The 24,442-nt window shown below is 41.7% G+C and overlaps 1 protein-coding gene across 2 annotated transcripts in view; it reads right to left on the bottom strand.

Annotated features, from left to right (window-relative positions):
* The window catches only part of KIAA1217 (KIAA1217 ortholog), a 370,897-nt gene that overhangs the window by 190,536 nt on the left and 155,919 nt on the right, over nucleotides 1-24,442 (bottom strand). The window contains exon 1 of one of the 2 annotated variants that reach the window (XM_064444798.1): nucleotides 11,623-11,758. The exons of the other annotated variant lie outside the window; for it this stretch is intronic. The gene's annotated coding sequence lies outside the window, so the exon portion shown is untranslated. Of the gene's footprint in view, nucleotides 1-11,622; nucleotides 11,759-24,442 lie in introns of those variants that run through there. 2 annotated transcript variants of the gene reach the window in all.

Genomic DNA, 24,442 nt, shown 5'->3' with positions numbered 1-24,442 from the left:
GGAGTCTTGCTGTAAGAGCTCAAATCGAGAATTGCTGGTCCCAGTAGAGAAGCTCTATCCAGAGCTATTCTCTCTCCAGGACTATGGTAGTAAACCTAAATGCAGAAGATGGTCTGCAGAATGGAAATTAGAACAGAGGGCTTCACAGGTCTGACATCAGTTGAAGCACCTAAATCAAATCTGAAGCACTTCTAAAGAAGTGCCTGAACGCAGCCAGAAAATACAGCCTGAATACCACAATAAGGGGGTAAAATGCTACAGGCAGTAATTATCAATCACTTTCTTTTCCCAACCATCAAAGTAATTTGTTTGTTTTCCGCACCCTACAAGGAAAAGACTGGGTGGTCTTCTGATTTTAAGAGTCTGAGAAATATTCCTCTGGAGGAGACGGCCACACTGGGCCTCCTGGGCAGCATGAGGTCCTTTTTCAACACTGTCTTGCAGTGTACTTGATTTTAGTCACAGACATTAAGACTGTGTCAGTGCTTTGCAAATCATCACTAAATACCTTTTCTGCATAGCTCCATGCAAATCTCAGGAGTGTTTCCAAGACATGAATAAAGCACTGGTTGTTGAAAGGTAGCATGTTTTCAGTTCCTCAGCTGTCTTCATCAGCTTGGGACTGCCACACCGCAGGGATTCTTTATTTGGTTAAAGACTAGTTCCCCGTCATCTTGCAGAAGTTGTCACCAGTTGTAAGAATATAGCAGCTTTATTCGATACATGATAAGTAACAGTGAATTCTGAGGCTATTAGTTCATTGAGGGAGTGACATCTCAATAAACCAGAAACATTAAACCTCTTGCAGACAGCTTAAATAATTTACCTATTTTTTAAAAAACTTCTAGTACATTGCTACAAATTCCGAATTTAAAAAAATAATGAAAAATTTTTGTATCTTCAGCCCCTTCTTAAATAATGTACATCTATTAATACCTAGGCTCAAAACGATGCCATTTAAAGTCTAAGTTGTTTGCATGCTAAAAAACCTAAGCCATGGAGTGTTCAGTGTTGCAATTCAGCATCCTTTGTCAGTAAAAGGAAGCTAGGAGAAAGTGGGGCAGGAACCAGGCTGAAAAGCTTTCTGAAAGCTGCAGCTGCACCCAACAGCTCAAATTTAAAATCACACATTATTTTCTCTCTTCATTTTGTGGGCTCTGCCACAGTTTTCAATAAACCACAAATTCAGCCATAGAGGCACTATCACTCATAATTTTCTTTTGCTGATGGAGCTAAACTAAGAACCATAAACACTCCCCACCCTGACTTCAGAAAGTAGTGTATGTCACTTCCCAATAGGACTCTGACATATTGCATGTGGACAACGTGTTAGGCGAGTAGCAAAACCCAGATGTGGACTTGTGAAATCAATAATTTAATGTTGCAGAGAGAATCGGAAACACAAGATCATATGGGTCGAGGAAAGCAGAAGCAAGAACTACATTTTCATTTCCCAACCCAGTGGGAGAACAGACATGTGATAGCCAGCAGATACGGTTCCCTTGGATTTCCACAGGGCATGTAGCAACATTCCTTGGTAAAGAACCAAACAGAGGAGATCCTCCCATCAATAAAAAATGAATAAAGATAGGAAAGACCCTGTAGGAACAACTGCCAAGTTTCCCAAGGGATGGAGATTACTAATGGCATCACAGAGAATGCACTGGTCCAGGCAGCGCTCTACTTTAGTGAGCTGGAAAAGAATGTACAAGTGAGGTGGCAGAGCTTGCTGAGAACGTGACAATATTCAGTGAAGTACAGATGAGGGCTGATCATGAAGAAGAGACTTCACAAGATTCATTGACTAGGCAGTAAAGTGACAGATGAAATCCCATATAGATAAAAGTAAACTGATGCGCGTTGACTTTGAACAGACTATTACCACTCAAAAAGAGAGTTTGAGGTAATAACCATTTTATGAAAATTTCAGCTCAGTGCTCATTAGTGATTAAAAAACCAAATAGTTGTTAGAAAATGCTAGGAAAAGACTAGCAAATAAGACAGATAATATCATTATGCTACTCTACAAATCCACAGCCTACCCACATTTTTAATATTGCATGCAGTTTTAATTCACTCCAGGTCAAAACAGATACAGCAGAAATAAGAACGTTAAGAAAAAGGCATCATAGATGATCAAAGTTATGGAACAGTATCTGTACAAGGAACAACTAAATTATGTAGGACTCTCCATTCTGAAAACAGATGACTGAAACATCTGCTTGAGGTCTATAAACATGAGTGACAGAGAGAAGCTGAATAGGGAAAGACTGTTCATTGTCTCTCTCAATACAGACTGTAGGGCCATCAAATTAAACAAGTAGGCTAATGATTCAAAAATGCATAGATGTGAATATTAATTTCACAGAGCACTATGGAAGTGCTGGTAAGCTGGGGAACTTCTTGCTGTAGGACATTTGAGTTGCTGAGTTTAAAAAGTTTAAAAAGATAAAAAAACAGGTTAATGGGAAAAAATTCCATTGAGCACTGTTAAATAAAGGACATAATCCTTGGTAATCCCGTAATCATATATGGCTGGGAGTTGGGAGGATATTCCAGAAGTATCACGATGTACTCTCTGTGATCCGCTACTCTTTCCTAGGGAACCATCACCATTTGATACAGGTTGCCAGGCTGGACCTCTGGTCTGACCTGCTACAGCTGCTTTTACACTTGACAAGGTACAAGAAGCCCTAATGCTGACAGTAACACTTTGTCATACATGCTAAGCAGAAAAAAACAGAAACAACTACATTACAACAGAAAAATAACAAGCCCAGACCTAATAAATACACTATGCTGTGTAGTGAGAATCGTACAGACAACTCCTCCTGGAGAGAGGATATGGGAGAGAATGAATGGCATACAGTATGTTAAATCATATCTCATTTGTTGTAAAAATGGCCTTAAACAGTTGTCTACACAGCAAAGTTAGTGTAGTGGAAGCTAGAGGATGACTTTGCCGTGCTTCGGCTATTCCACAGAGTTGGTGGACAATGCAGGGTAAATCTTATATGTTGTCAGCATCTGAAGCTCTGACTACCCCCAAGTGTCAGAACACTACTAAACCTGAGCAAGCGATCTGTACAGCTCTGGGGGGCTGAGATCATCTTTTGTCTCTCATTAACTCCCCACTACCGAGAGGCCACTCTGGAGGACTTTAGGTGCCATGACACAGGCTGAAGCACAGGGTAGAACCAAGCCTCTCTCATCCTTCCCCATCTTTCTGGAATATTGGACCCTGGGTAAAGGCAGGCAAGACTGTGCAGATCAGCACACAGTACTCCACAGCGTAGTACAGGGATCTGGTAGCAGCAGGAACATTGGCAATTTGCTCAATTAGAAGCATGAAATCTGAATATCTGCCCATGCTACTGCACACAACCTCTCCATGCGGGCATCAGATGTTTTGTTCCTGTAGTTCTTCGGATATTTGCTTTTACTATTTCCTTACCTTACTGAGATGTCTAACCACCTCCCTGCCTTCCTATTCCAAGAAAGCAGGAGAGGGTGTTTTGGGTTTTGGGTTTTTTTTTTTTTGTGTGTGTGTTAGGAGATTTTTCAAGGGCAAAGAATAATGTACCTTTTATTAAGCAGCTATGCACAGTAAGAAACTTTTTACTAGCAATTTCTCAAGGAATGTTATGACTGGCTGACTTGAAAGAGGCCTATCCAGAATCTCATTAGATTTTCAAGTACTTTAGAAAGCAGTTCTTACTGAATTATCAAACTTGCAGGAAAGTAATGGCAGTTTCATACCTGAGATTATGTACTTCTGTGTTAACTGCAGAAACATATCAGACTAGTAAGGAGTGTCATGCACTTGGAGCTACTGCAGTAACAGGGACCTGCTGGGTTATGTTGGAGAAGACTCTTCGTAAACATTAATTTGCATGAATAAATACTGTTTTTCAAAGTGATGTACGTATGACATGATATCCAGTGATCTAACTCGGTAACTCTTGACCCAGAAAATCTGAAGTGGTTAACAAAAAAACCACGAAAGCTTCGTGGTTGTGGAGCACACACAGTTCACACCACCTTGCATAAGCAATCTTTGCATACTGCTGTTTGAACAGAGCCGCCAAATCCATCCTCTGTTGGAGACCAGGGCCCCTGCATACGGGCCTGCAAGGGTGGCTGCAGGCTGGCAGAGGCACTGGTTATTCTAGAGCTGGTTTACGCCCATCCGCAACATTGACACGGCAAACAAGGGAAAATCAGAGTGCTATGTTCTAGTTGATGGGACTTCTCCTGAGATACCACCAAAGAATCCCAGAGCTTCCTTCTTCTGAAGGGAAGCCAACCTGCAGCACCTCACCTAGTCTCAGCCAGCAAAAACACAAGCAGCTAGTGTAAGATACACACCTACTAAACCACAGGGGTGAAACAGGAACCTGCTGAAGGTTACTCATCCCACTCCTTCTAGACACCTATTTTAGGATGGGGTGAATTACTCTCCTGAGATGTCTTTCCATGACTGTAAAGCAGCATACACATTAGACTAAATACCCAACACGTATAGGGCCAGTGTTGCAGGAGGTGACTCACACACAGGCAGAGCAGAGCACTGATTTTTCAGTGGGCAGCTCTCCATTGGAGGTAGTGGTGGTCTCCTGAAAACATCTGCACATATGGCTTTTTGGATTGTATCACACTTCATTAAATATTTTTGAGAATATAATAAAATTAATTTTTTATTTGGAAAACATGTACTATATATATGGCAATGTACTGTATATATGGCAATATCTTCTAATACTCTTTAACATTTCCACAATGTTTTAGACAGTTGGTGATTCCCATGTAGACTGTTTTCCTGAAGAGCCAAGCATATATTTAATCCTAAATTTTAGACTCATGTTCCAGATTCTCTGTATGAAGACTTCCCTATTTCTATTTTTGCCCAGCACTTTTTGTCATACTGTTTTGCTGCCAGCAGACTGGACAAATCAGTTTCTTAAATGCTTCTTTCCTGAAACAAAACAATCCAACCCAGAACATATTCTAAGGAGACTCTCACCATCATTAAATACCATTTTACAAGGCTGAGGACTCTCTGTCTTTCCCTTGCACTACATTTCTGCCTGCAGTCCCATACCAGATGGAGTTGTTGCATGACTCCTGGCCAGGCTTTGAAAACCGAAGCATGAAGCCTGCTCTTAAACTTCTGTCCGTAACACTTCATGAGTGGTTGCTGCGGCTGTGCCAGAAGAGTTGCAAACAGCACTTCCTTCTACACTTTGACCCCAATCCATGTAGACACTGTGGGCTCTCCTGAGCAGCGCCGGGGTCTCAGGTCTGTGCAGCATATGGCACCACGCAGAGAAGGTAACACTTCTCCCTCTCACGCAAACACACACGTGCATTCTGCAACTGCCTGCTTAGCTGTTTCTTTTCTCATCTCTCGGCTCATCATCATCAACATATTTTGCTGACAAAATATCTTACTTTGACCCTTACAGCCCCCCACGGAAAACAAATCAAGAAAAGCTCTGGCAGTATGTAGAGATGAAGGCATAGTTAAAAGGTTGAGATTTCAAAGCTGTTGGTAGCTGGACAGAGTGGATAGTTGGATTGGTGAGAAGCAGAGAGCTGGGCTGGGGGTTTACAACAGCTAAGGCTGCTCAGCATCAGCCTGACTATCTACATGGAAAGCGAGCACCCACCTGCAGGCGCTGAAGCTGCCGTCCCTTAAAGCACACAGCCCAGCAGAAGGAGAGGGAAATTGCTTCCTGTCTTGCTACTTTGTCTTAAGACTTGTCCTAGCTTTTCACTTTGTGGTCATCAGATGGCTATGCTCAACGTCCTGCCAACGAAGTACATGCAATTTCTGCAAAACTAAATAAACAGTTTCCTACCATGGAAAGTCCCAAAGCACTGAGAAAGTAGGTTGATCTCCACCCACTGTGTTTCAAAACTTCCTTCATAGCCTCAAATTACAGCCTTCTAATGAAAGTAAGGGAAAATCAGATGACCAGAGAAATCAGACTTTGCCAATAGAGGTATTAAGAACATGGAAACCACTTTAAAAAAAAATATCTTTGTAAAATGTGCATTTTCCTCTCATCCTCAGCAAAACAAAATGAGCCCCAAAAGAAGAACATGCAGAAGAACATCCTCTGCGCTCCCTCCAGCTGGTGACGGCGGAAGGCGTACCCCGGGCCGGGGCAGCACGGCGGGGGCGGGGGCCGCGCGGGGACCGGCAGCCGGTGCGCTGCTGCCCCCTCCTGGGCAGCCCTGCCCGCCGCAGCGCCCGCCCGGGTCACAGCCACGCAGGACCTGCCCCGGGCTTCTGAGATGCGGTGCGTGGCATTTTGTAAAGGGAAGGGAAGGCAAAGGCGAAGGGCTGGCAGCGCCCCGCCGGGGGGGCCGGGCGGCTCTGCCCCGGCTCCGCTGCTCGGCAGTAACTATGCGGGCCCTGAAATTGTCGTCGAGGGTGAGGTTATTCCAGAGCCAGGCAAGGCAAGGACCGACTCTGTTAGCACTGTAGCTAGCAGAAAGAGTGGGAGTGCCAAAGGAGAGGGAGATGCTGAGTAGAGAGGTCTCTCTGGCTGTATCTGTAAGACAGCTCTCCCACTGCCGAGGAGACATAATCAAATTAAAAAGAGACAGACAAACAAAACAGAAACGTTCCCAGCCAGTTTACAACTGGATCTAAAACAAAGTTATACTCCATAAACCTGAGTCTCCCACTGAAAACATGTTGAGAGAAATTATTTCTTTGATGTACGTGCTCTTAGTACCATAGGCTCACACCAGCTCTGAGGGGTCAATGTGCTCATGTTCCCTCAGACCAGGAGAAAAGTCTCTTGATATTTAAATCTGAGGCTTGCAAAGCCTCATCTAACCTCAACTACTGCTTTCATCCACTGGAACAAAACCAACCACACAGGATGAAATGCAGTGCTGCATAAATCAGAGATACTGTAGGACTCTGCAGACAGGGAGCCAGCGCAGCTGTAGAGAGCTTATATGATCTGTCTTTGCTGGTCTACAGCATCTAATGGCCCACCAGCTCCTGCTTCAGCCTTCTCCTCCCAGGTAACTCTGAGCAAAGTGCTGAGCACAAACCCAAGCCTGAAGTCACATCAAAGCAGATTGCTAAGGTAAGATCCCCAACTGAGAGAAAAGTCAAAAAACTTTATCAGGCCTGGATAAGAAAAGTAATTCTTAGATGCTGTGTTTGGGAAACCTTAAATTGTGATCTTCTTGAACACAAAGGAGTAGAAGTTCTCTATAAGGCAGGCATGAAACAACTTAAAATCTCTGTCTTTCTCCAAGACCTCATTTGCTTTCAGGGTGAAAGCCTCAGACTGTTGTCTCTCACCACAGCCCCAAAACTGGCTAGACCACAAGAGAATCTGCTGCAAGCCAGTATAGTGAGACTGATTAACCACTTAAACGTTACTGAAGATCTCAAAATAGGTCTTAAGTGGAAGGTGGTACATTTTACTTTGTAAACACTCATGACACTTGTTTTTGTAGTTATACAGGCAAGCGCACTTGGCACTCTGCACACTCACTGCAGTGCCATCAATATGAACCACTAAGTTCTGAAGTAGAATTCAACTCTTATAATTGCTCTTTAGTTACCGGGGTTGATGTCTGGCTGAAGATAAAACCAAACCAAAACATGAAGTCTTACACCAAACACAAGCTGTGATGCTGGAAGAATTTTTAACTGCTCATATAAAATACCCACACATGGGACATTCTGCATTACTTCTTAACATTACTGCATTTCCTTCACAGGGATGGGGTTAGATTTAAACCCCAAGGACACATTAGCATTGCCTATGGAAAGAAAAATACCCAAGGAATTAATAGCTGATATACCAAAAGGAAAAGAAAAAAAAAAAAAAGGCAAAAAAAAAAAGCTTAAACTTGACTTGGCAAAGTCTTTACACATATTAGATAAAGACTTAGAAAACAGATGCTCCTTCTTACCAGCAGCCAAGATCTTCTAATATCCCTACAACTTGTTAATCAACTAACATATGGTACCACTTTAGGAAAACACACCATTCTGATTTTGCATTTACATGTCCTGTTTCCTACAGAACTATTGTCAAGATTCAGCCATTGTAGTATAACTTAGTAATTTTAATTCCTATACTTTAAGTTAATCAACAAGCACAGAAATAAAAAGAGAATTTATTTAAATCCAAACAATAAGTAAAACTCATTTTCACATGGTTTCCAGTGATGGATGAATTTCCTCTTACGATGCTGAACATCACCATTCTGTATAAAAATAAAAATTTGCTGCAAAATTACAACCTAAAAGTTCTGTTGACTTTGACTTAAAGCCCCTGAAAAGCCAATACATTAAGTTTTTTGGGCAAAGCTAAACTATCAAGGCAAAATTTAATGTAGCTTGGTAATATCTGCACAAGGTAGTTCCCACATATACATAATTTTACTAATGTGTTTTAGTTTATATTTTATACACACGAGGCCTTACTGCCTCCTAAAAAGACACCATAATTTACTTATACACACAATATAATACTTCTAAACACATACTAGCTACAAATTAAAATATAGTTAAGGTTTCTTTTTAATGAATGCTGTGCACTTATTTAAAACCAGTATTGCTCTGCTGACCTAGTCCCTCTCAGCCTGCGACTGGCTTAATTTACCAATACTCAGCTGCTGGACCTTAACAGCTTCTGCCACCCTTACATAAATTCAGTGCAAGTCCGTTCACAATATCACATACCTTGCACAAACCCACCACCACTCCATCTGGGTCCTGGGTCATCATTTCTGCTACTTCACCACCCCAGGGCGATGTGATCAGCCTGATCTCCAAAAGCAATTTTCAAACCCTGCTTACAGACTGCTGCAACAGTTCACCACCATCTGCACTGCTTCTCCAACACTAAATTCAACCCAATGTTCTTGCACCACAGGCAGGTGGGGTTTGGCTGCTGTGGTTTGTTCTGCAGTGCCACCGTCCCTCTGCAGCCCTGCCCATGCCAGCCCTGGGGCAGGGTGGCAAGGGTCGACTAAGGTGCAAAGGTGTGGGGCAACGGGTGCTCGGGACTTTGCAGCAAGCGGCACGAGTATTTTGCCGTGTCACCCTGCAGACAAGGTGACATCCAAATAGCCCTGGTCAGAGTATGAAAGGGAACGACTGTCTCTGCTCAGATATGAAAACTGTAAGCAGGAGCAAAGAAGTTTGGCAGAGAAAGTCTATAAAGCAGTAAAGCTTGTGAAGAAAGCTTAAGGGGGCATTTATGCTTTATGTTTGCTATTTAAATTAAAGATAGGCAGTTTTGAATATATATAGTGTACACATATTCTACATTTTGAGGCCGTTAGGAGGGCTTGTTTTTTGGCTGTTTTTTAGTGCTTTTAATATCAGACACAGATGTAGAACAATTTTAAAAAACACTTTCAAAATACTGTCATATGGAATCTTGTTTGTGAGTACAAAAAGAATTGCCTTACAATGCCACTTCTCAGCACTTGGGATGACAACAAACGCAGTTCTATTTAAAGGAAGAGATAACTAAAATTTCTGAATACCTGAAACACAGTAAAAGCACCCGACCTGTTTTATAGACAAATTACCATTTTTCTTTCAGGATTTCCAATGGCAGGATAAAAATGAAAGTAAGACGTGAATTCCTGAAATTTGTCTAAGATCTGGTTTAAAAGTTGAAATCTGGTCTTTTGTTTGCAAGAAATACAAAGGCCCAAAGTTACAGGAAAATGAAGTGATGTAAGAAAACCGAAATAAAGAAAATTCTGTAACCTTCAGTTATTTTACACTTTCCAAAAATTTTGTAAATTCATATAGATAGGCTGGAAGAAAACCTGACATTCTCAATTTATTAATGATTAAACTTTGAACTATCCTATATGGACACCTGTAAGCACAAACACATAAAGCTACGCCTGTTTCACAACATATCTCTCCCTCTCTATATTGTTCACCATCAATTAAATTGCAAACTTTATCAAGAGGTGTGAGAATTTGCTGTATAGTGTGTGGTGAAACAGTCCACTGAATTCTGGTATGGGTTTCAGGCTATTACTCATAATATAATAAATGATACTTTAAAATGGATTGCAGAAATCCTCTCTCAGTTAAATATTCAATTTTCATTTAAAAGTAGTAATAATCTTCTTACACAGATGCATGAATGAAATGAACGTTCAGAGTTTTACATTTTGGTGCACACATCTGACAGAGATCTTTAAGAAATCCAAAGCAGGTGATACTGTCTGTGGAAGATAAAAGTGAAAACAAGTCCCACCTGGCCAAGTCCCAGAGCAGAACACGGAATGGGACGAGACACTCAATGCCAGAATGCGTCTCTTCTCGAAGGCTAGCACGTACGTGACAGGGACAGTGTGTGAGGGTGGCACACCTGGGTATACAAGCAGCTTCACAAGCAAACTAACTTCACACCTGCAGCAACATTTTTGGCTTGAAAGGGGTTGCAGAAAATACCTTGATAAATTATCTGGTGGAAGATGTTTCTTCTATCTCCAGCTTCTTTTTTTTTTCTTTAATTAGTTATTTTCTTTTGAGTTCTGCTGCATGAAAGTTTAAGAAAGTCCCTCATTAGCTTACCAAACCTCAGTTCCTAGGTGTGGCACAAGGAGGACAAATGTAAAGTTTCAGCAGTTTAGGACTTTTGGGGTACAGAGCCTCTTTGGCATTTGTATAGCAGCTCCTACAACGGGTCCATCCCAGCAGTGGATTCCCAGCCACTGGGATGAAGACAAATTTCCTGCTGACAGCCAAGGAGCGGGCAGGGAGGCACAGAGCGGACTGTGCCAGACCTGGTTGGGATCCCGGGCTTTGCCTCGTCACCCAGGATGCCTGCTCCCTGAGCCAGCCCCGTGGGGGATGAGCAGGGGGCAAGGGGGCTTCATCACTCTGCTTCAGCACCCACACCTCGCTGCAAAAGGAGCACCTTCACTGTGTAATGGAGGAACACAAGGGCTTTCATCTTGCCTCCATACCCAGGTCCGCTGCCCGCAGCCTGCGCTGTCCTCTGCTTCCAGCACGACAGCACACACCTCTGGGTAAAGTACAGAATTAGTATGCCTTGAACACCTCTCTACTTTCAATTAAAGTGAAAGAGAAATGCACCTAGACAAACACTTTCATTCTAATGTGCTCACCTAGGATATCTAGCTCTGCCTTGAGGGAGGTTTGGATTGCCATGGTATTGATATTTAAACAGAGCCCTTGATTCTAAATTGTTGATGGAAGTATCCTAAAGCAACCTGAAACATCTGAAAAGATAAGAACATCACAGATACATGGATGGGCAAAATTACCTCTCTCTCTTAATCCAAGCTCCTAGAAAATGAAATGCACTGCTAATGTCTCTTAGAGGTACCTCGTAAGTTTAGGCTGATACTTTGTCATACAAGCAGTAGCTGATCTGCTATTGTTTTCTTTTCTAACTGAACATTTCACCCTTGCTATACCACCAAATTAGTATCTGCTGAGTTCAAAGCTATACACAATACCCACAGTTCTCCCACCCCTTAAAAAAGAAGATAAAAGATACTATGTTTGCAATACAGAAAATTACATTTCTACATAATAATGAGATGCATATCAAAACTTCATATAATTTTTTAACTTACTGAACTATTCTCCTCCAGCAGAGCATTCTCCACCAGCTATTAAGAACAAGAAGGGAATTTCCTCCTCCTCAGACTATTCTTGAAATAGATTTCAGTAAGTCTTCCTTTCCAATCTCAGCCTTCAACAACAAAAGGAAGCAACTCAATCTACAGGCAGGAACAACCTCACAAACTAAAAAAAAAAAACCCAAACAACCAACCCCCCTCCCAAAATTTTGACTACCACTTTCTTAAAGGTCAACACAGCATTTTAAGAAAGAAGATCTCTATGATCTGTTTTAAAAGACTTCCTACTGCAGAAACCTAAATCATAGCATAATGCTTACTTGCCTTGCCTTTCAAGTCCGGAAATCTCTTTGTTAAGATCACTTACAGTAAGGAAACAAGTTTTCACTCACTCTGTATGTGTATTTTTATAAGCCAATCTTGTAAATAAACCAGTGACAATTTATGGAGAGCAATAGTGGACAGATTGCCTTTGCCATGAATGTTAAATGAAAATTTCTACATCAGCCCCACATAGCCTGGCAAGATCTGGGAATTCACCCCACACGATAGGGCCAACAGTCAAAAAACTGACAACAAAAAAAATAGGCTCAGGTGGTAACAGCCGCCTGACAATTTTACTCCAAGCAGCTATCATTAATAGGCAAGAAAAAGACAAAATATTTACAAAGTGGCTGTATAAATGTACACTGCACAGCATGGAACAATCTCATTTTGAAGATCTCAATTAAATGGAAACCAAATCAATAGCTAAACCATATGCTAGAATCTGAGATCAGCCGTGTCTACAGCAATGATGAAAGGTGGGCATTAGCCCACTTGTCAGACTTCTGCGTTCAGTAACTGAGAAAACAGAGGGTTCCTCTGGTTTTTGAGTTTGACTGGGGTTTGGGTTTTTTTAAAGACACAATGTTCTTTGTCTCTTCTTCATTTCCTCAGCCTGGACCAGATCCCCTCATCTCCTAAAGGCTAAGGAAGGGGGCTTTGCACAGCAGCTCGTGAGACTCCTTCTTAGAGACCCCTCTGTAGCACTAAGGGATTTTGGGAAAGAGAGGCTAGTGCTGCAGCCCCAGCTAAAGCAGCCTCAGCATTGCTTACAATCTTAAGAAGGGTGGAAAGCCAGAATCGTCCCTGAATAGCCCATGCCTTCACCCTGGGATTTGATAATGAAGCTTGAAATCTCTGCTATGCTATGAGCACTTCAGCCTTGACACAAACTTCCCAGGACTATTCTGAGGAGACTGTGTTAACACAAGAAGTTCTCCGCAAGGTTTTCAGTAGCATTGGATGGGTAATCACAGGCATCCTCAACACATCATGCTACTCCTAGATTTACCAATCCCTTACTCTTACCTTTTTCCAGTCTTGCTATAGACTTGAGAAACAGAAAAACCATGATCTAGCCTTTTAATATTTATATGTGAGACAGAAGAATTGTAACAGCACAATAGAATCATCACCTTCCATAAAAAGCAAGAGACAAAAAAAAGTCCTTTCTGAGGACATACCTTCCCCTGCCCCTGATCAACTTAGGACAATCTGACCCATGATCAGGAAGACCACAGTGCTCTGGATGTCTCTATGGAGGTTTTATTTGCTGTATCAGGACCCCAGGCTGCTCATCCAGGCATTGAAGTCAGATTACCAAAAGTCATCTTTTGGAATAACAGACTAAACAGGAATTAATCTCCGACTCAAAGCCTCAATGTAACAAAATGGTTTTTCAGAAGAAAGAAATACAAATTATGGGCAGATGCTCCATCAGTGCAAAAAAATGATCACAAACTGAAAACAGAAACTTGGGGGAAAAAAGCGTTCAGGAAATCCAGAAAGAACAGTGTTGGGTCAATGTGACAAAGGAAAAGAGCTGAAATTGAAAGATACTTTCTACTGCGAAAAGTATGAAGAAATACAGGAAAAATATTTCCACAAGTTATCTGGAAAAGAAATCCTTCATTAGGAAGCAGAGAAATAAAACTGAGCATGCTTCTGGGAGAAATGCGGAGAGACGTATTTGATGGCTCATGGCTACCTGCCATCTGATTAGCAGGGAGTGCTCCTACCATATAGGCAGAAGGTATGAAAATGCACCAATATACTGAAATCCTGTCCTGAGAAGGCATGTGACAATACTTTAATTAACACTGACAATGCTTGCACCTCCCAAAACATCCATAAAATTTGTTACAGATCTATTCAGTTGATTATGATTTTTATTTCATATGAGAAAAAGGAGTGCCATCTCAGATTAATTAGGTTTCCATACCAAAATCCAGGTTCATCTTAATACCAGACTAAATGCTAACACATGCTGTCTTAATTTCACATTTAAAGTCCAAGAGACAGCGGTTCCCAAAGTGGGGTCCCAAGCTCCATAGGGCCTGTGGCAGGTTACTCAGGGCTCTGCAAAATTGAAATCTCATTTTACAATGCCCAGAAAGCATCCTTGGGGAGTAAAGAGAGTGCCGTTACTTTTCCTATACCTGCAGACGTTGCCCCTGCTTGGAAGAGAGATGGAAAGAGGGTAGTGGCAGGACCCAGTAACAGGCTGCATCCACTGTTTGCAGGAAATTCCTATTTACCAGTGAATAAACTTCCCATAATGCTCTTTACCATATCTTCATTTTACTCATCATGTTATCTCTGATTATGAAGTTACAGAATGTTTGTTTGCTGCTGCTAATAATGTATTTTTTTTTAATGAAAACCACTACTCGCTGTAGCCTTCTCTGTCAGAGTCACCCTGGACACAGCTAGGATGTAGGTGGGGAGAAGCAGCTGCTGCAGGCCTCATACACTGCAGATCAAATGGAGATTCAGAAGATTCATCCCAGTTCTTCCAAAAACTTGGTGTGTCCTTGTTTTGCCTTAGTTCCCTTCCAGAAAGCACTGTTGTAACCTCTGACAACCTGCTATGGCTGTGCATGCATGTTTTGCCACAGCTGCTACAGAAATATCCTTTGAAAACATGACCTTGCACTTCTCACGAATAGTCCCTCAGATAACCCACTGTAACGCATTTCGTAAGGGTCCTCTGCAGGGGTAACATGCCAGTAGCATTGCAGACGCTTGTTTTAATGATGCAGCTAATGCTTTTACCTCAGTTACACTATTCTTAAAACTAGTAAACTAATGCTTATATTTCTGGTTTTGACAATCCTTATGACACAGAGAGCAAAATTTTTATACAGATGTAATTCCATCCTCCAGGCAACCTGAGCCTGATCCAAGTGGAACCCAACAGATGCCTAGAGTTAGAGGAGGGAAGAGGCTTTCCCATATCCAACATGCAGCAATCCCACTACTCTTCCTCACGCTTCCTTGCTTCTTAGACCTCTGTCCTCTCTGCTCCTGGCTGTGGTGGCCCAATATCAGCAGGAACAGCTGGAGTTATCCCATCTCCATTAGCCTGCAACCCAGCAGCCAGGGAACCACCCCGGCAAGGGGAAGCCATGGACAAAACAATGCAGTCAAAGAGCCTCATGACAAAAACGTGTCTGCTTATGTTAGTTCTGTGGTGACGGTATGGTACCTGGAGCTTCTCCACCCAAGACAGGATTAAGACCACAGGACAAGAAGCAGGCACACAGGTTGTTCTCTTGTATTTAAGGCATTTAAAATGCACCATGGGTGGGTGCTATCAGCTATCACTGTTTCACTGCCTGTGCTGGGCTGTTTGGTATCGCAAGAGGCAGGTAGTAGATCTGATGCTGAAGACATGGGCATTACTTGCAGGTAGAGACTCAGTGTATCGAAGACTGCTGAATGTCAGTGGCAACATTCATTCCTGTGTCCTCAAAAGGAGGTTTCTAAGACTACAAGCATTTCAGAGTCGTTTGAATTAAATTCTTGCTCTGATCTGACTGCGTTCCCACAATGGACAAGGACAAATACAGCCACTATTAAATGACACAGGAGCTGCACAGTACTTGGAATACTTTTGACAAAGTAAGGAAGGAAAAAACTTGTAACTTAAGAGCCCACTAGAATAGAATTAAGAGAACTCCATCAGTGGGTTCAAGAGCAAGCAAAAGCCAAATGCCGATTTGGACTGGTGACAGCTGAAGTAGAACATAACATCACAGAGACAGGAGACTGGGAGGCTGACTGATTAAAAAAACAAGAAAATGAAAATTCATTACAGTGAAAAAGAAGATCATCCTTCTAAAGGTACAAGACCATTAGGAGGATATTTCTGTAATATGATTATTTTTTTACTGTGTTAATATACCTTATTAAAAATAAGGAACATTGACTGGCATAAGGATGAAGCCCAGTTGTAAATGTATGATCTAAAATACAAATTACAGATAAAGAAGTGGTTACTGAAACTTCCGGAAAATGCATACACATCACCTGAATTAGAACAGAAAGGCAGAATAGACACAAAAATGGACCATTGAAAGATAGTGAAATGCAGGAGGTGTGACCCCAGAAAACACAATAGAGGGGGCAGGGCGGGGGGGAGGTGTGGATGCACAGAACTGCAACATCCTGAGGATGAAAAGTGGAGAAGAGGAAGAATGTCTACTTGTAAATAAAATTAATATTGTAACCCCAGATGTGCCAGGTCTGAGATGGATTAGAATCACGACTACTATTGTAAATTAATCTCTCAAGAGAGGGGACTCAGAGCATAGTAGAGGAAAAGAATGCAGTTACTAGAATATAGAGCTATTCTGGAACCAGGCAGTGTTGGTCAGAAAGAAAAGACAGCCAGATGCAGGCATCTGACTTATGGATGTGTTCATGCCTCAGAGGCGGCACTCACAGCAACGGGGAGTTTTCAGACATGAGGACCAAGCTGAATGCACAGGACACAGGACTATTCTACCTATCCAGCTGCAAAAGCAAATCTGGGTTGATTTATTGTTATTACATGGAAGTTTGCAGTGCTGTTACACACATGCTAAGAGTGTGGCAAATATTTAGTGCTCAAAGCCATGAATTTACCTCATGTGTGCACTAAAATACAATCGGAAAATGCATGGCTCCATTTATGCTGTCTTCTTTAGCCTTTTACTCCAAACTGAGAAAAGAAAGATTGCTCTAAACAGTAATACATTATCAGAGTTTGGAAGCAGATCCCAGGGAAAGCAACTGAAGACTTCAAGGGAGAAAAAGCCAACTAGTGAGAAGTGAAGGAAGAAGCAGCCACAAACATCCAAAAATAGAAAGTCCAGTAGGAAGTTCCCCTACAGAGATTTAATCTGCTATTGTACTCAAATCCTGGCATTACCAGTTAAAATCTACAAGAAGCTATCATCTTTAATACATCACCTCCTTCCTACTGTTCTTTAAAGCAAAGAAGCTGATTAAACATCCTGCCGCACTCCGGTAACCTTAACAGTGCATTTCTTCATTTCGCACTGTAAAAGGTCAGTCACATGTTAAATTGCTCGTCTTTGTGTGAATTTACACTCAGCACAGGACTAAGTCAATAAGGGTTGTACTTCTGGTCTTTCCAACAAACCAAGTACTAAAAAGTAGGAGACAGCATCTCACTTCAGAGAGATGTTAAAAATTCAAGTATTTCTCACTCCTTTAAAAAGTTTGACTTTTACATTTGCTTAGTGAAGCTCCAGATCAACTAGTATGGAATATTTTACTAGGATATGACTGTCTCTCAAAGCACTAAAAGAGCAAACACCATTACCCTCATTTTGCAAAGCAGGTAAGAATCTTAAAAATGATGCCTTTATAGTTCCTTAAAATATAAGTTTAAAACCCAGAAGTTTTAAGTCTTTTAAAGAAAAGGATAAAACCAAAAATACAAATGTGAAAGTATTAGACAGCTAGCATATATTATAATTTATTTTCTTTAAGAACTCATATTACTCCATACACACCTCTATGAACTGCTGAACTTCTGACTGGAAAAAGTTCATTTCTATACAGCTGCCAAATCTCATTTGGAAAAAAGTGTAAGACTTGTTTTTAATTTTATGGGAAATACAGCCATGGGATCTGTGAAGAGCAGTTTTTGAGATCCTTGCTGCTGCCTGACAATTCTTTAAGGCTTTTGTACATTTGGGTACCTATTGAAGTTGGTGGGAAAACATGTTTGTTTTTTAAAGTTGCAAGGTTGGAGCTTTTGCTGGATATACTTTTCACGTGGGACATCAAAGGATGGGTCCCAAACCGTACTTTTAATCACTTCCCTCTCACCCTCATGAAAACAAAACCACACAAGTGCCTTCTCCAGATTGTCATGACAGCACATGGAGTAAAAAAAAACGGGGGGAGATGCGGGGGATGGGGATGATATATATTCTCAAATGTTTCCCTATACAGAGGAACAGGCTGGCCATGGCCATAATCATTTCCACCCTTGCAGTACAGGAGATGTTTCAAGTCATAAAGGTAAATGCTTTTTGTACAGCAGGAATGCTACAATTCAGGCTAAGGAAAGGAGTCATAGACTAAACAGCTTTCCAATATGCACAGTAAGTATGAAAACTGAGCTACTTTTTGAATTGGAAACAGGCAAATCTGAGTGTGATTCCACACTGCTGCTGCCTGGTACAACAAGGGGTTTGGACTGGACACAGGAGTCCTCCCTCCAGCTGTGGACTCCTAAAAGCAAGATGCCAGCACTTCAGAGCAGCCCTAAGGCCAGGCACGTGGGCTGGGGAGCTCCAGCAGCCCCTGGCACCATCCCTTCCTCCCGGCCCACAAGGGCTGCAGCTGTGTGACTGGTCCCCAGGCTGCAAGGCACTCTGCATTGCTGCAAGTCAGGAGGCGTTCTACAGATGCAACCTATGGCTTATGTTGCACTACTGCTAGGGTCACCGAATACACCTGCAGTGTAATAGTGGTTAGAGAACATCTATGCTCTGAGTTTCACAGAATCTGTCAAATGAAAATGAAAGGCAGGACTGACCTTCACAGCAACTCCCTTGGTTTTATGTACTTTAAGTACAGTGACCTGGATGAGTAAATGGATGGACTCCATACCACACCAGAATACACCAGCTGTGCTCTCTTACCTGCATTGCAAATGTTTCCAAAACCTTTAAACTCCCTTCCCCCTTCCCTTCTCATTACGCTTTAAGGCAATAGTAGGTGCCATGCTTTGGTGCACAGTTACGTTGTCCCCTTAGTATACCTAACAGTAAGAAAAGGACAAGAAATTATTTACAGCTATCCACAGTTAATAGCGTACACAGAACTCCTGATTACAGAGGAAGAATAAACCCCCATCCTCACAGGATAAACAGGCAATATATCACAATCTGAATACACAGTGTACTTATTGCTCTTGCTATTTGCATTTGCTAATATTTGAATCGAACAATACAACATTAATATTCTATTAATACAGTGCTTATATAGAATTTCCTTTCTTTAATATACAAGGAAAAGAAAACAAGTCTGTATTGTGAAACAAGTGGTCAAATACTGCTGGAGCATCAAATCACTCACTTCTCAAAAAGATGCACAGAACTCCTTGTGTACTGCCTCACTGCATTTCACTCTGTGCAGCGCAGACATCTACTGCCCAGAGAAACTGGGAACAAGCACACCCAGCATGAGAGGTGACGGCGCAGGCTGATGGTACCTCTGGTTACTCCCTCATAGGATGAGAATGGAAAGGGTCTACAAGAGGCCACCAAAAGGCAAACGCCTTTCCAGAGTTAGGAACTGAAGCAAACCAGCCGTGTAAGAGAGGAGCAAACCAAAGGCTGCCTTTGCACAGCTGCAGTTGTTGGGGAGGCAAGGAGCCACCTGCGTGAGAAGGACCAACCTACCTCACACAGCTTGTCCCCACCCAGAACCACGTTTGTTGGTTGGTTTTTTTTTTTTTTTTTTTGCAATGGCGGAGCTTCAACATGGAAGAGAAATTAGGTTTTGTTTTATTGTTTTAATTCTGGGCTCCCAAGTCATAGGCCATAGTTTCACGAGCTTGAACTGGCCTGAGGTGGTAATGTCACTGCAAGAAGACATCCCTTCTTCCCTCAGCTGCTGACTTCCAATCCCTGTTCCCACAAACTTCTTCACAGCCACATACTGAACTGTGACAGGTCAGGGAACTGACCCTGCTGAAACTAACCTTTTTTTAAAAAAAACCAAAACTAATCTCTTTTTTTTTCTTTTTCTGGGTTGGTGGTTTCACTGCAAAACATAACTCACACTGAGACCCTATTAGAAAGGATAAAATGATTAACTGTAAATTGGATGAAATACTAAAATAGTGAATTGGTAGAAATACTACTCCATATACTTTATTGGAAAGTTAATAACTTTTTGCCACCAATTCCAGTGGCAATATGAATATCTTTTTATGCTTTTAAGTTAATTTAAATTTTCTTTGATTTTGCACCTGTTTGGGACACTTAGTAGGTGTACTGAATGTAAGGCACAGAGAGAATTACTTTGCTCTACTTGGCAGATGTAGCCTATAGGTATGCTGGGCTCACTACATCCAATCTCGTCTAATCTCAAAAGCAAAGTGGTTCTGAACATGCTCAGGTCTGAGTCAGAGCTCTTACTCCCCACAAAAATGCAGCCACTTCTGGTGCACCATATGGCAACAATCCTGTGTCAGCAGCACTGTACAATAGTTTTTCAGAAGAAGAATGAAGAGCAAGTTCTGCACTTGAAACTGAAGAGAGATTTATCCCACAAAAGTATGCAACACATCATTAACCAAACCGGAACGAAGGCAGGACATCAGCACTCGAGTGTTATGGGAACTTTAATGGTGAAGGGTCAGGGATTCGATCTGGTGTCCAAGCAAAATGCCAGTTATAGTTTGCACAATGCCATCAGACAGACAATGCAGTTTTGCTGAGAAACTATTAATTTAATGTTATGGAAGCAAAATATTCAGCTACAAGGTTCCATTATACTAGAAGCCTTTGACCCTGGTTTATCCTGGAGTTCAAGCCCTGATAATCTATGTGCTTGAAGCTCATCTTGGTGGATAATGGAAAATTCTGCTCCATTTCCTCTGGGACTTCATGCTCATTAGTCACAGCATACCAATTAAAAGCTTTGTTAGAAAACCAGAGGAATGTGACACAGCACATGTACAAACCAGGAAGCTCCATTCACATATAGCATGGATGAATGGCTCTGTATGGAAAGCCAAGCATCGCATTAGCAGGTCGTGTGCATCAGCATGCAAGATCAACAAAAGACGTGCAAGAATTTTTAAGTCAGCACTCTCAGTAAGCAACAGATTTTCATTCTGAACAATGAGAGTTACAGTATTTTTCATAGCCTACACCTTCCTTCTAACCAAAGTTTATGTAAAATAATTTAAAAGTTATGTTTTCTTGCATTGTTACTTTGGCAGTCATCTAGTGGGAAATCACTAAACATCACCACCAGCTACCAAACGGATTCTTTTCCTAACCATTAGAGGTGAAGCTGGGGTTAGTGCCCTGGCAAGCTACTTATGAATTAGAATAACAACCATTTTCAAAGGGGATTATTGCCACTATGAACCACTGTCAAGTATCTGTAACAGCAATTCTCAATTAAGGAAAGAATAGGACTCAGCGTCTGCGCTCTGATCATGCAGCTAATAACTGACTCCCCCTCAATCAAAACAAAAGTGGGATTTAACATGCAGATTTAGTTTTACAACAGTTTGTGTTACCATTCTATGTTAAATCATTTATTACAGAACTTGAAAAATAATGGTCAGCTATAGCTGTAAAAAATTCAATTTGTTACATTTTATTAACCCTTAATTCTAATCCAGCATTTTCCCCACTGTGAACAAGCTGCTCCCAGGAGATTTTAGGGTTAACAACTCCCATCAACAGCATGCTATAAACCCAGCAGAGGCAATAGCTCTACCTTTCAACTTATATTTTCATTTCTACATTTCAAATGCACCATAATGGTGATGCTTAGCATATTTCTTATATTATAGACAAAATACTTTGTAAAATATTCCATCTGTGACAGGGATTATCACATTATGAAAACTGCAGCATGAGCAATGCATCACAGAGGAGAAGAAACTTTGAAGGATAAGAGAGTCTTATAGCCGCTTGGAAGGACATTTGGAGAGGCATTTGGGATACGCTGAAGCAAAGTCCTTGTCGAGGACAGCAGAGCTTCATTGCCTCCACCATCCCTGCATCCCCTAATGCCCCAGTGAAGCCCGTGCCATCACTAAGCCCACCGTCTGCCCCCGCCTGGCACCTTCCCACTCCCACCCACCTCTGTGACTGCTCAGAAAATTGGCTCAAGGAACCCATCCAGTGAAAAACTAACCTAATAATAAAAAAACACAAATAAATGCTTGGGTGACTAGCTCTCAGTTGGACCGACCTTACATTAAATCGCTGGCTGGACGGTAACAGTCCCTGTGTAACCAGCTCCAACAGCGATATGTCTGCACTGGGATCCCATCTGCACGCATGGCAGCTCCTGTGCCTTCGTTGGGGACCACAACCCTTCCCTACACAAGGCCTGGCCGGAAATCCAGTAGAGTTTATTCCTCCTGCAGCACAGTGGGAACGTCACTCTTTTCCTGCCCTTTTTCTCACCAGCACATCCCTACAACCTTTACTCTCAGTGCTGGCAACCCACCTCATGGGCCTGTGAGGCAAGGTGATGGCCACATCCCCAGCACCTCTGCAGCCCCCGCTTTGCCCCAGGGTCTCAGGCTGTGGTGAGGGGCAGGGACAGCCCCTGCCCCATCTCACCTCAGCAGAGTGCCAGGAGGCAGACGGGGGAAGGAGGGGAGAAGTGGTCTTCTGCTTCCTAACCTGAGCATCACCAGAAATTGTTGGCTATGGGCATTGGTCCCATCAAGCATAGGAAGAAGTCAAAATTTTCGCTTAGAAGTTCCCTCTTACAGAAATGTTAACTCAATCGCCTTTCTTTGTACCTACAAGTAAGTGTGGCTAATTTTGGAGCACTTAATAATTTGCTCATATTGTAGGAAGAAAATGTCTACTTGGGCAAAAAAACCCTATAGTTTACAAATCCCCGCTGTCAGGAGCAGTGGCACTGTGGTGCCTCACTGAAGGAGCAGGCTCAGCTGGGCTCGGGGGACTCCTCAGGGCTGGGCTGAAACCATGTCCCTCACCACAGGCCACAGCCCCACCGCGCCACAGGCTCTGCCCACCTTTGCTGTGTTACACGTGATGGGCACCAGGGAGAATGTCATGACAACTTGTAAAGAGGATGACATCTCCCTCCTCTCCAGGTGTCAGAGGAATGGTGTGAAGCAAAGCTAATGACAACTCAAAGGGAAGCTAAGCAAGGTAAAATAAGTTAACAGGATGGGTCCTTCTCCTCCCCGCACAGGCCTCCCCAGCCACAACTGACACTTTCTCTAAGAAAGGCTGCGGTTTTCCTCACATTTAGATCTGATGTGAAGCTGCTCAATGATGATTTAGTGAAGGCAGAAAGACAATATGAAAAATGAAATGGCAAATAGCTAGCTTCTTGATATGAAGACAAAGAACAGGATTAAAGCTGCTCAGAACTATTTTTTCTGCCAGTTTTCACAGCGCTTTTATTACAAATCCACTTCCTCCTTGGGAGATGTGGGGAGGAGACAGAGTAGAAGCTCTTGAAAATGCTCTGTGGTATTTCGGACCAAAAGAGCTAAGAAGGTCTTGAGTTTAGCACATCCCTGTCCCCATCCCCATCCTTAGTGAAATCCAAAATAGATTTTGGACTCTTCATTTGTTTTTTGGATTTTGAGCATTTAAATTAGAGGAAGGTAATATTTCCACAATTTTTATGTCGTAACTCTAATGTTGTGATTCTTTTTTGTTTTTCTGAAATCAGAGGTTTAAATCCACTTTTAGGATTCCAAGAGCTGGAATAACAAGAAAATAAAAAGCTGGAAAAAGACATGAGTTTCTTCTTTCTATCAACACCAATGATGGCTTACTTAAAACAATATATTTACAGGTTCACAGTCATACTAAAATAAACAAATAAAAAAGTAATAAAAAAATATTTCCTTGCCCAGATGTCTGTTATTTTGGATCAGTCTGATGGCTGCTAACACACCACACTAATGTTAAGCAGTTGCAGGAAGGCAATTTTCTCTTAATGTTCACCAGGTTAGGTCACACACAGTCTCTCACTAAAGCTGCTCTTTTATTACTCTAATTTTTCATGTTGCTTTTCTACTTTGTGTCTGATGAATACAGCTGCAAGCAAAAGTTAGACCGTTATCTTGAGATAGCAGTAGTCTCATTCAATGACACATTAAACTTATTCTCATTTGAAATGAAATTTTATTTTAGGGTAAGCCAAAAGAATTCAAAACCTACCAGTACGTGTCTATCCTTCTAATCACCTACTTAATAAAGAAGTAGAAGAAAATACTCACTAATGACTGGAACAGAACTTCAGGATAAAATATTTTGGTTCAGATACCTGCTTACAGCCCATCCCCAAAAAATTTCCTAAGAAAAAAATAAGACTACATGCATATAGGCATGTTGAAGTAACTTACCCATTTTCAGCATCAGAAAGCTAAAAATAAGTTTCAGTATACAAAACACCAGTAAACTAATGAAATGGTAAAATACTTCTTTCCTGTACAGTATTTCACTTTTTATTTACAGTAGCAGATGTCCAAAGGACAAGTACTTGCAATTTTCTTATTAAAATAATCCAGAGTTTCCAGACAGTAAATAAATATAAAGCACCTGAGAGGTTATTCTGTGAGTTTTTTTGTTTCCTTAGGGGGTAGTGAAATCTTTTGAACTTCTTCAAATTACATTTCTCATCATACTCCATTCTAGCTTAAAAAAAACCCAAACAACTTTTAATAAAAATACTTATCTTTCTAATGGATAAAAATTTAACCCAGCAGAATCACCCT

The sequence above is a fragment of the Phalacrocorax carbo genome, chromosome 2 (genome assembly GCF_963921805.1).
Source record: "Phalacrocorax carbo chromosome 2, bPhaCar2.1, whole genome shotgun sequence".
In the NCBI taxonomy this organism is placed as follows: Eukaryota; Metazoa; Chordata; class Aves; order Suliformes; family Phalacrocoracidae; genus Phalacrocorax; species Phalacrocorax carbo.
The sequence above is the reverse complement of the archived record's forward strand: the minus strand, read 5'-3'. Positions and strand labels throughout refer to the sequence as shown.